We start from the raw sequence: 11,001 nt of genomic DNA on the forward strand, positions 1-11,001 counted from the left end.
GAAAACTCCTCTGTTGTTAGTGGGATTGCAAGCTTGTACAACCACTCTGGAAATCAGTCTGGTGGTTCCTCAGAAAACTGGACATAGTACTACAGGAGGATCCAGCAATACCTCTCCTGGGCATATATCCAGAAGATGTCCCAACCGGTAAGAAGGACACATGCTCCACTATGTTCATAATAGCCTTATTTATAATAGCCAGAAGCTGGAAAGAACCCAGATGCCCCTCAACAGAGGAATGGATACAGGTTATGTGGGACATTTACACAATGGAGTACTACTCAGCTATTAAAAAGAATGAATTTATGAAATTCCTAGGCAAATGGATGGACCTGGAGGGTATCATCCTGAGTGAGTTAACCCAATCACAAAGGAACTCACACAATATGTACTCACTGATAAGTAGATATTAGCCCAGAAACTTAGGATACACAAGATATAAGATACAATTAGCTAAACGCATGAAACTCAAGAAGAACGAAGACCAAAGTGTGGACCCTTTACCCCTTCCTAGAAATGGGAACAAAACACCCATGGAAGGAGTTACAGAGTCAAAATTTGGAGCTGTGACAAAATGATGGAATATCTAGTGATCGCCTTATCCAGGGATCCATCCCATAATCATCTTCCAAACGCTATCACCACTGCATACATTAGCAAGATTTTGCTGTAAGGATCCAGATATAGCTGTCTCTTGTGAGACTATGCCGGGGCCTAGCAAACACAGAAGTGGATGCTCACAGTCAGCTATTGGATGGGTCACAATGAAGGAGCTAGAGAAAGTACCCAAGTAGTTAAAGGGAACTGCAACCCTATATGTGGAACAACAATTTGAACTAAGCAATACCCCGTAGCTCTTGTCTCTATCTGCATATGTATCAAAAGATGGCCTAGTCAGCCTTCACTGGAAAGAGAGGCCTTTTGGACTTGGAAACTTTATATGTCCCAGTACAGGGGAACGCCAGGGCCAAAAAGGGGAAGTGGGTGGGTAGTGGATTGGGGGGTGTGTATGGGGGACTTTTGGGGTAGCATTGGAAATATAAATGAGAAAAATACCTAATTAAAAAATATCAAAAAAAAAGATTTCTATTCACATGGTTATTTTGCCTGTAGTTATAGTCACATAAGGTACAAAGTCAACCAAATTCAAGATATCTGTTTATAATTTACCGATTATAAAAAGGTAGCATTCCAATAAAATAAAAAATATGTTAATACAAAACAAGTTACTTACATTCACTAATTTGATGCCTGTCTATTTGAGTGTGCTTTATACTTTTGTCTGCTGTGTGTTGTGTCCTGTATTCTTTGAACTAAGTATACGGTTCTTACCATACTTGCAAAATGAAACTGTTCTCAGTTTGAAAACCTTTCGTAATTGTTCTCTGTATACAATATCATGCTTTCCTTTGGTTTTCAAGTAGAGTTTCTCTGTGTAACCATGGCTGGCCTGGAACTCACTCTGTAGACCAGGCTCTCCCAAACTCATTAATGTGCCTGCCTCTGCCTCCCAAGTGCTGGGATAAGTGTTGGTGGCTTGTGCCACCAACCTGTTAATATGATTCTTTGAAAAAAAAATCAGTCCATTAGTCCTTTGTACCAAGAATAAGATCAAAATTTCCTGGAAGATACTTTTAATTGAAAATACATCTTTTCATTCAATACATTCTGTTTACTGTCTCCACAAGTTCTTCAACATTTTCTCTACTTCTTGCCCTACCCAAATTCACACCTTTGCTTTCTCCCTTTATTAGAATACAAACAGGTATTTAAATAATAGTGATAATAGTTATGAAACTAATAACAACAATAATGATGGTAAAGATTCAATAAAAACAAATGAACCAGAATAAAAAAAAAATCAAACAGAATAAAAAGAGCCAAAGAAAAAGCACAAGAAATATACACGTACATACCGAGACATGCATGTTCACGCACTTTCAAAATTACCATAAAAACACAAAACTGAAAACCATAATATATAAACAAAGGACCCGTATTGTTTTCTTTAAAGAACCCTGCCAATTCCTTATTGCATAAAGAACCTCCAAGACTGCCATTCTGTTCATTTTGTATTATCCATGTAAAGCTGAGCTAGAGGTTTATATTAAGTATGGTTTGCATACCCAGTGATACCCTTGTGGAAAAAATGAATTTTTACATTCAAGCTACAAACTGGACATAACTTCTGGGATAAAGAAAGGGGTGTGTGCTCCCTTCCCTCTTATTGCTTGGGCTCTTTTTTTCTTAGACCTTGGAGGCACTGTGCATGCAGATGATGCTACAATCTCTTTGAGTTCAGTACATCTGTGCTTAGAATGCCATGGGGTGAGAATTTTAAGTACTTCCAACAATGAAAGTGTCAGGATGATAAACAATACCAATGGCTCATTGAAACTTTAGTTGTTACATTTTCTATTCTCATGCTGGTTTTCACCAAGATCACCTTCATAGGCTATGTGAGTTTTGACATGATTAATGAACAGGCAAATTTCAGAGGTTGTAAAGAATTAAAGATGAAGGGATGTATGTGATGGCTCACTGGGTAAAGGGAGTTGCCACTCAAAGCTGAGCATCTGAAATTCATCTCTGAAACATATACATGGTAGGAGAAGAGGATTGGCTCTTACTTGTTTTCTTGAAATACCTTCATATGTGCTTTGCTGTGTACATAGTTACACACTCAAACACATGCACACACAATGTAAATACATTTAAATGTATTAAAAAAAAACAAGCAGGCCTTTATCTTGAAGTCTCAGAGAGACTACAGCTATAGTACTTGGAGCTTGTTTGTTTACTACAAACCTCCCATGCAGACTGGAATTTTTACACCTACTTTCCCACATGTAAGTCTTAGCTTGAAGCACTTGCCCGGTATTCCTGAAGAGTTGTTTTTTCTTGCCACATCGGCAGAAGCCTCTATGTATTCTGAGTGCCCTATATGCTGCTGAATCAGGAAAATGCACATGCAACATAGACTTCCCACAACTGTTGAAGGCAGGCCCTCCTTTCTTTCTTTTACTGAAGAAGTACATTTTCCATTTTCTAAAAACAATCAGTAGTATTTTCCATCCTAATGCACATGACTCTGCTTTAGTTAAATAGATTTATTAGTTGCAAATCAGACAATACCATAAAAGTTCATTTTTGAAGGGTTAAGTGTAATAGAATCTGTGCTGTGTATTACTGACATACCAATTTACAATAAACAGTTAAAGTATACAATATGGGAACAAATTGAAATTAAACACTTATTTTGAAATGGTAAATGATAAACAAAAATTTATGTAATCTGCTTAATATTATAATTAAGAGAAACATCAGTTTTCTTCACATGCTCAGATATTAAGAGGGGGCAAACATCCATGAAATAATCCACTTATTTATACATAAAACTAATCAAGATCCTCGTAATTAAAATTATGGATAAATATACAATGCCTGACTCAAATTCTGTCGTTGAAGCTAAAGTCCTGTCACTGATGGCTCATCAGTCTCACTGAATTATTATTATTATTATTATTATTATTATTATTATTATTATTATTATTATTATTGTTGTTGTTGTTGTTGTTGTTTTTGTTGTTCTTTTTATTGTTATTAAATTATTTAAATTTAAATTTTGTTAAATTTCTGGAGATGACATTCAAGATATGTATAAAACTTTCTGTATTTACCAGGGACAAATCACTCTGCTCTAAAGTGCCAGCTCTCATTAGCCATATTATTATCCAGTGATATTGTGCACAAGCATAACTGATCGCTTAACAAAGTTTTCCTTTAGTTCCTCCTCTACCTCACAACAGCATCTGTAAACCATTACCAAGTTCAGCAGCTCAGAATCTGCATAGTAAGTTTCACAAACCAACTCCTCTTCTATGACAGAAACTGTGGCTATGTACTGTGTTTATACTTTATTCCTCATGATGAAAGAATAGCTGAAAGCAAGAAACTAATGCTCTAAAGGGTTTACCAAGAAGCCTGCCTGGGAAATAATAGGTTATACAAAAGTTTAAATTGAGTAAAAGAGCACTGTGTCCACAAGGCCTGGAAGATGTAGAAACTGTAAAAATATTAAAGAGAAAAATGTAAAGCTGTACTTGTAATATAATGAAGAGTTTGTAGTTACCTAGAGTGCATTTTTGTAAAGATTTGTTCACCTGGTCTGCCCACCACTGAACTCTATTTCATAGCAAATGGGATGCAATTCTGCCAGGCCTTGTGGATGAACCCTTCTAGTATCAGATGCATATAATGTTGAAGAGGCTACATAAGCTCTTATGCCCTGAACTTATCAGTAAATTAAATCCTCAACCTTTTCTATAGAGAAACCTGCTATGCTCATTTAGAATGAAGAAATCACACAATGGGCATCCCTTTAGGCACGGGAGTAGTATGCACTGGTATAAAAGATTTCAGTGTGTGTAATAAAAGCCAAAATGATCAAAGTCACTTTACTGCACTCTTGAACTTCCACAGAGTTGGATAACTAGTGTGCACAGTGAGAACTGCAAGTGGACTTCAAATGCTTACAAATTTCTTAGGTATTGTTGGCTTTCAGGTCTTCTTGTGTTCCTGAATCTTCCTTGAAAATAGACAGTGCCGTAGGAAAAACTCAGGGTGACAACTACAGTGGTAATACTCAAGGAAAACACAGTCTTCTCATCTTGTAGATAAAGTTACCCAATTCTTTGTTTTAGTCTTCTATGGTGATTAAAATTATAGCCACTGAAACTATGCCAAGAGTATTAATTGTTTCTGACTTCAAGGACCCAAATAGCATTTTACATCTCCTCTGTGAAAGAGTGAAGAATGAAATCATAGTTCGTGGTACCTGACACCAGAGGATAGGGTCTGAGAAAAATGTATCTAAGGACACAGATGTCAAACAAATAACCATTTGTTTTTGTTTTTTTTTTTTAAGTCACAAACAAAATTGTGAATTTAACACAGAAGATTAAAGGCAGTGGGAAGCAGTGTAGAATTTCTATCATATCTTTTTTAATGAGTGATAGGAAATATGTATGTTAAATTTCATATGTATGCACAGGGTTAAGCCAGCCTTGCATCAGGATAAAAAGGTACAACCAAGAGAAATGCCAATGAGTTTCGAGGTCCACTTAAGACAACAGAGGCTGGCCACTGCCCTTTGACAATGATTTCCTCCTTTATGCTGATGGGTGCCTGGTGGAACTGTGGGGAGACAGAAAGGGGGCTGGGCGCCCCTTGTGGACAGCATCTTCTTTCAGGAAAGCAGCTGAGTTGGCAGGTTGCTGTATGAACTGCTGCTTTCCTTTCTGTTTTTGTTTTTGTTTTGGTTTTTTGTTTTTTGGGGTTTGTTTGTTTGTTTGTTTGTTTTGTTTTGTTGTTTTTTTTTTGTTTGTTTTTATTATTATTTTTTCTTTCCCAAGGGAAGGAGCACAGTCATTAGGCCTTAGGGTGTCAAGAATTTCAGAGGGAATCAGCACAGCAGGTGTTCTGAAGTCCTCACTACTGGGAGGGATGCTCTGCTTTGGAACAGGAGGCTCTTTGTAGAGCTTCTACTTAGGTCCCCGCTGCTTCAGCTTCTCGGCCCTCTTTCCTTTCCTGCTCAATTCGGCTTTCCCAGCAGACTCACTGAGGGGTGGACACTTGGGCATCTGGGACAACAGATTCAGTGGACATTCCTGGCCCTTTGGCAATGTTGTTCAACTTCTGGAAGGGCTTCTTGGAATGTGGCTGTCTCAGCAACTGCTGCTTTTCCTTCAGAGTCCCATGGGCTTTCTTAGTGGGGTAACTACCGTTCTCAGACTTTGATGTGACCTGATCCTTCAGGTCAGGCTCTGTAGGAGTAGCTGCTGCCGAATTTCCTGCATGGGGCTGGGGACTAGAACTGGAAAATTTCTTGAACCTGTAGATAAAGAAGCCATCCTTATGTGAAAGTGAGAGTAGAAGCATGGGGTGGAACGCAGAGTGGGGTGAAAACACCTTGCTTGAAAACAGGTAATACCTTCCTGGCAGAAGTACAGGGCGATGGGTACCAGTAGCACATTCCTCTTCTTCAAGGCATAGTCTACCACCCTCTAGTTCTTTCTCTTCCACTGTAATAGAACAGGTGCAGAAGACCAGGTAGCCTCTGGTCTTAGAGATAGAGATCACTGAGTTAAGCAGCAGTTCCTTCTGAAGTTGGGCACAGCGCTAGATGTCCTTCTCCTCCTTGTTCGTCTTCACAGTAGGGACTTTGGGGATGACTCCTGTGCCACTAAAAGGAGCATCCAGTAGCCCTCGATCAAAGCCCCCTACCACCTTAGGGAACTGGTGTCTATCATAGTGGCTAATGATGGTGTTGGTGACTCCCAAGCGATGCAGGTTGCCCACCACTCTCTTAAAGCAGTCTGCATTGGCAAAGTTGGCAAGGATCACACCTGTGTTCTTTGTAACCTGAGCTATGTAGCTGCCCCCCACCCCCTGCCCCTGCCGGGAGCACAGCACATATCTAAGGTCTGCTCATGCTCCTGAGGTGCCAGGGCCATGACAGGCAGCATACTGGACGTACCCTGCAGCATATAGTGTCCAACAAGGTACTCGGGGCACTGAAGAATCATAAAATACAATCCAGTTTTTGCCAACTTACTCAGTTGATCCAAATTAATCCCACGATTGATCAGAGACTGAGCAAGGTCTCAGCGATGAGTTTCCAAAGTGTTGGTACTAAGGGTGATTGGCCTGGGCAACTCATTAGCTTCTAAGAACTAGATCAACTCAGATAGAGGGAACAGGTCCATGAGCTTGCTCAACAGGAAGTCTCCATAACTGGCCAGGTACTTCTGAAACCGACTCAGATACTCAGCTAGAGACCAGCCCTCTTCTTGCTGATCTCCAAAATAACGCAGCACTTTCAGTTTCCGCTTGTGAACTTGCTTCAAGTGTGGAGCCTGACCATCCTGGTCCATTTCCCCAGCAGGAGGCAGCACAAAGGCTTCCTCATCTTCCACATTAATCTGGAAATCTCTCTCTGATTTGACATCCTTTCTGGTTTAGGACTCAGGGAACACAACATCATCACCATCATTATCTTCATCATTGTCCTCTTCACTCCACTGGAACCCAATTTTGGAATCCTGGGCTTTCTGCTCCAGGGCAGCTCTTTCAATAGCCAACCACTTTACCTTCTCATCCTCCGAGTTAGAGGCAGCTCCATAGGCATCCACCATATCTTCATCACTGTCCTCAGAACTCCAAAGGTCCCTCTGGGTCATTTCATCATCTTTCCCCCATCAATGCTTTGAATTGGTGCTAGGTGCTTCTTGCCTGCTCCTTTGGATAACTCTCCAGGCAATGTTTTGATCCCAGGAGACATATTTGGCTTAGGGACATCAACAGACCTTCCCCTCTTCTTATCTGCCCGCTTTCAAGCATGACTTGACAGCCTCTTGGAATTCTCATAGCCAGCTGCAGGCAAAAACTGACCAGTTCAGTCTCCACACCCTTCTGTTTTCGGGCCTTTCAGCCAGGTCCAAGCTTCTCTTCTTTGTAGGATTGAACTTGCGCCCCATGATAACTAATGAAAAGACAAAGGAGGCAAAGCAACATCGTGGATGCTGAAAAGGGAGCACAGGCCGAAGGCTTAAGGATATTACCAGGGATGGGTACCTCCCAGCCCAGGACCCCTAATCTGGACCCCAATAGCCTCCTCGAGGCTCTCTCACACAGGACCTTGTCACCATGCCCCTCTCAGGAGGCCCAGATTGAAACCATGCTCTGCGATCCTACTCCCATATATTTTTATGATAAGAAATATAACTTTTCCAAATTTTCTAGACTTTTATCCTTCTTTACATTCTGTCCCTGTATTATGATAAATGTCCTTAGCCTGGGAATCTGCCTGAGTTTCCTGACTATGTATGTTCTGGTGTCTGAGAGAATGCTCCATAGCCTGTTAAACATTTCTCACACAAGTTACATGTATTGGGATGATCAGAAATGTGGGTCAGCTGGTTTTTAATGAGGTGACATTTCTGAAGTAATAGTCTCCCAAATTCAATACAGTTAAAGGGCTTCTCTCCTGTATGAAATCTTTGGTTTTTAACTAAGTTTGTATTAAAGGTTTTCTGGCACCAAGAACACTGATGTAGTTTTATGTCTTGGTGAGTCAGATAATGCATTTTAAAATCTGAACTGCATTCTTCTGTGTGTGTGTGTGTGTGTGTGTGTGTGTGTGTGTGTGTGTGTGTGTGTGTGTGTTTGTTATGTGTGCAGGGACCAGGGAGGTCAGAAAACCTGGAGATACAGGTAGGTTTTTTGTTCTTGTTTTTGTTTTATTTTTGAGACATGGCTTGTCTTTTTACCCATGGCTGTCCTGAAACTCACTCTGAAGACCAAGCTTGCCTCGAATTCAGAAATGCACCTGGCTATGCCCCCTATGTCCTGGGATTAAAGACTTGCTCCACCACTGCCTGGCAGCAGACAGTTTTTTGAGTTACATTGGGTGCTATAAACAGAACAGGAAGGTTCACCTGTACTGTTGACCATTGAGGCATCTGTCCCTTCACAATGCAAATAACAACAAGGAAGAATAAAGTAGAAAAAAATTCTGTACAATAGATGTGAGGGGGTTATCTATAATTGTATAAGAGTTCAATAGTCACAACAAAAAGTAAAACAGCTCAGTCTGGACATATGTATACAAACTGCCAAGTACCTTTCAACAAAACAGAAAAGCAATTCAATGAAGGAAGACTAGAAACTTCAATAAATGATGTGGTGCAAATTAGACACTGTGATGGGTGTTCTTGGTTGTTAACTTGACTACCTCTGGAATTAACTAAAACCCAAATGACTGGGCAAGACTGTAAAGGATTTTTTTCTTAATAATTTAAATTGGTAAGAGCCACTTTAAATCTGTATCTTTCAAGTGGGAAAAGTCACCTTTAACCTGGCACACATGTATATAAAACTTCTGCAGCTTATATAAAAGACTTGGAAGAAGAAAAGTTTTTTTTTGTTTGTTTGGTTTTTTGTTTTTTTGTTTTTTTTTTTTTTTGTTTTTTTTTTTTTTGCCTGTTTGCCCTCATCTGCAAGTCCTTTCCTTCAATGGCATTACAGGCATTTTCTCAGAATTCCAGAATACACTGAAGACCTCCTGAGACATCCAGTCTCATTGACTGAACATCTATTGGATTCTTAGAACGTCAGTTGGTAGACACTTCTTGTTGGACCACACCATGTAATTCACTTTAATAAAGTAAATTATGTATAATAAAGTATATTATATTACAAATAAGATACAAACAATAAAATATATTACATATAAAAATAAATTATGTATAATATATACAACATAGTCTGAATATCCAAAAATTTATATACATACACACACACACACACACACACACACACACACACACATATATATATATATATATATGTATGTGTGTATATATATATATATATATATAGTTTGGGCTGTACGTTCTGTTTCCCTAGAGATCCCTCTTTCACAATTGGTAAAAGAATCAACATCAGGCTCAACCGCAACTTCATACTGTATGTAAATTAATTCAAAATGGCATAGTTTTAAATGAAAGTACAAAATATACAGTTTAGGAAAATTGGAAGATATCTGTGGCTAAGGGAGTTAAGAGTTCTAGTTTTCATGGACAAAACATTCATTCTAAGAGGAAAAATTGATCTTCACTAAAATTAAGAACTTTTATGTTGACCTGGATTGTGGTGGTGATGGTGGTGGTGCATGTTTTAAACCCAGCACTTGGGATGCAATGGCAGGTAAGGTTGTGGTCAGCCTGTTGTACATAGTGATCTTCTGGACACCCAGGTTGCACAGAGAAATTGTATCTTGAAAAACAAACAAAACAAGCAAACAACAAAAAATAACATAGAAAAATATTTTCTGTAGCAATTCCTGATTCAACAGTGAAGAAGCAATCTAAATCAATTATAATCCAACAGGGAATTTCTTCCAGGGTGTATTTTTCATGAGCACAGTCCAGATTACACAATGTGTACATAAAGGAAAGGAGTTACATTTACCTAGATATGTAGTTAGCTTGTAGTTGCCCAGAATTACAACACTGTAGTGTGTCTTCTGGGAAGGGTTCAGTATAGCCCATTCTTCCTCAGAGAAATGCATTTCTGTATTTTCAAATGTTAACATGTCCTGAAAAAGAGAATGAATTTAAATATAGTACTGGAGCCAAAGTTGTTGTAGGGCCTGCCTGTGAATCATTGGATAGGCTGCATGCTAAAGAAATTATCAGTAATAAATTTAGGTGGAGAAACTGAGATGACTAGGCAAGTGTACCAGTGAACTGGCCATAAAATATCCAGTTTCCACTCTGATCCTGCCAAGTCTAGTTGCCTGGAGATCAGTAAGGACGAATGTACCAGAGAACACTTGGAGTCTTAGGAGCCAGGAAAAACTAAAATGAGACTTCCTGAAAAAGGGAAATATTAAAAAAATATAAAACAATAACAGAAAGCAATCTCATTTCTCAAGCCCCTCTACAGTCCAGTAGCCTGCATGGAGTTAGAAAATGGTCGGCTGTCATTCTGTTTTCTCTAATTAGGTAAATGGGATTAATAGGTCCAGTATTGTACAAAATATACATTTTCTGCTTATTTGTACATAACAGGATCTTACTGTGTGCCAAATAAAGGTCTTGAAATCATGCTTCTCCTCTCTCAGCCTCTAAATCAGTAGGATTGTTTATATGATGTTTTTACACTATACTATGGTTTAAATAACAGCTTACATATTTCAAAACTATTTATACAGCCAAAATAAAAGTAGACAATTAATTTGGGAGGTGGCTTAAAAGAGAACAGCAAAGAGTGAGACCGAAGACTTTGCTTGATATTTATAATTATTGTACCAATTCTGATGTAGAAGACATTATAAGTTACAATTTTCTGAGATGAATGCTTTTGAAAAACCATCACTGCCAATAAAATTGAATCCTACCCTCACTTAACTTCTGTGCCACCCTGCAAGCAGAACCA

The 11,001-nt window shown here is 38.9% G+C and overlaps 1 pseudogene; it reads right to left on the bottom strand.

Moving 5' to 3' along the window:
• Positions 1–5,123: 5,123 nt before the first annotated feature.
• Gm20739 lies at positions 5,124–7,538 on the bottom strand (annotated as a pseudogene).
• Between the last annotated feature and the right edge of the window lie 3,463 nt (positions 7,539–11,001).

The sequence above is a fragment of the Mus musculus genome, chromosome Y (assembly GCF_000001635.26).
Source record: "Mus musculus strain C57BL/6J chromosome Y, GRCm38.p6 C57BL/6J".
Lineage (NCBI taxonomy): Eukaryota > Metazoa > Chordata > Mammalia > Rodentia > Muridae > Mus > Mus musculus.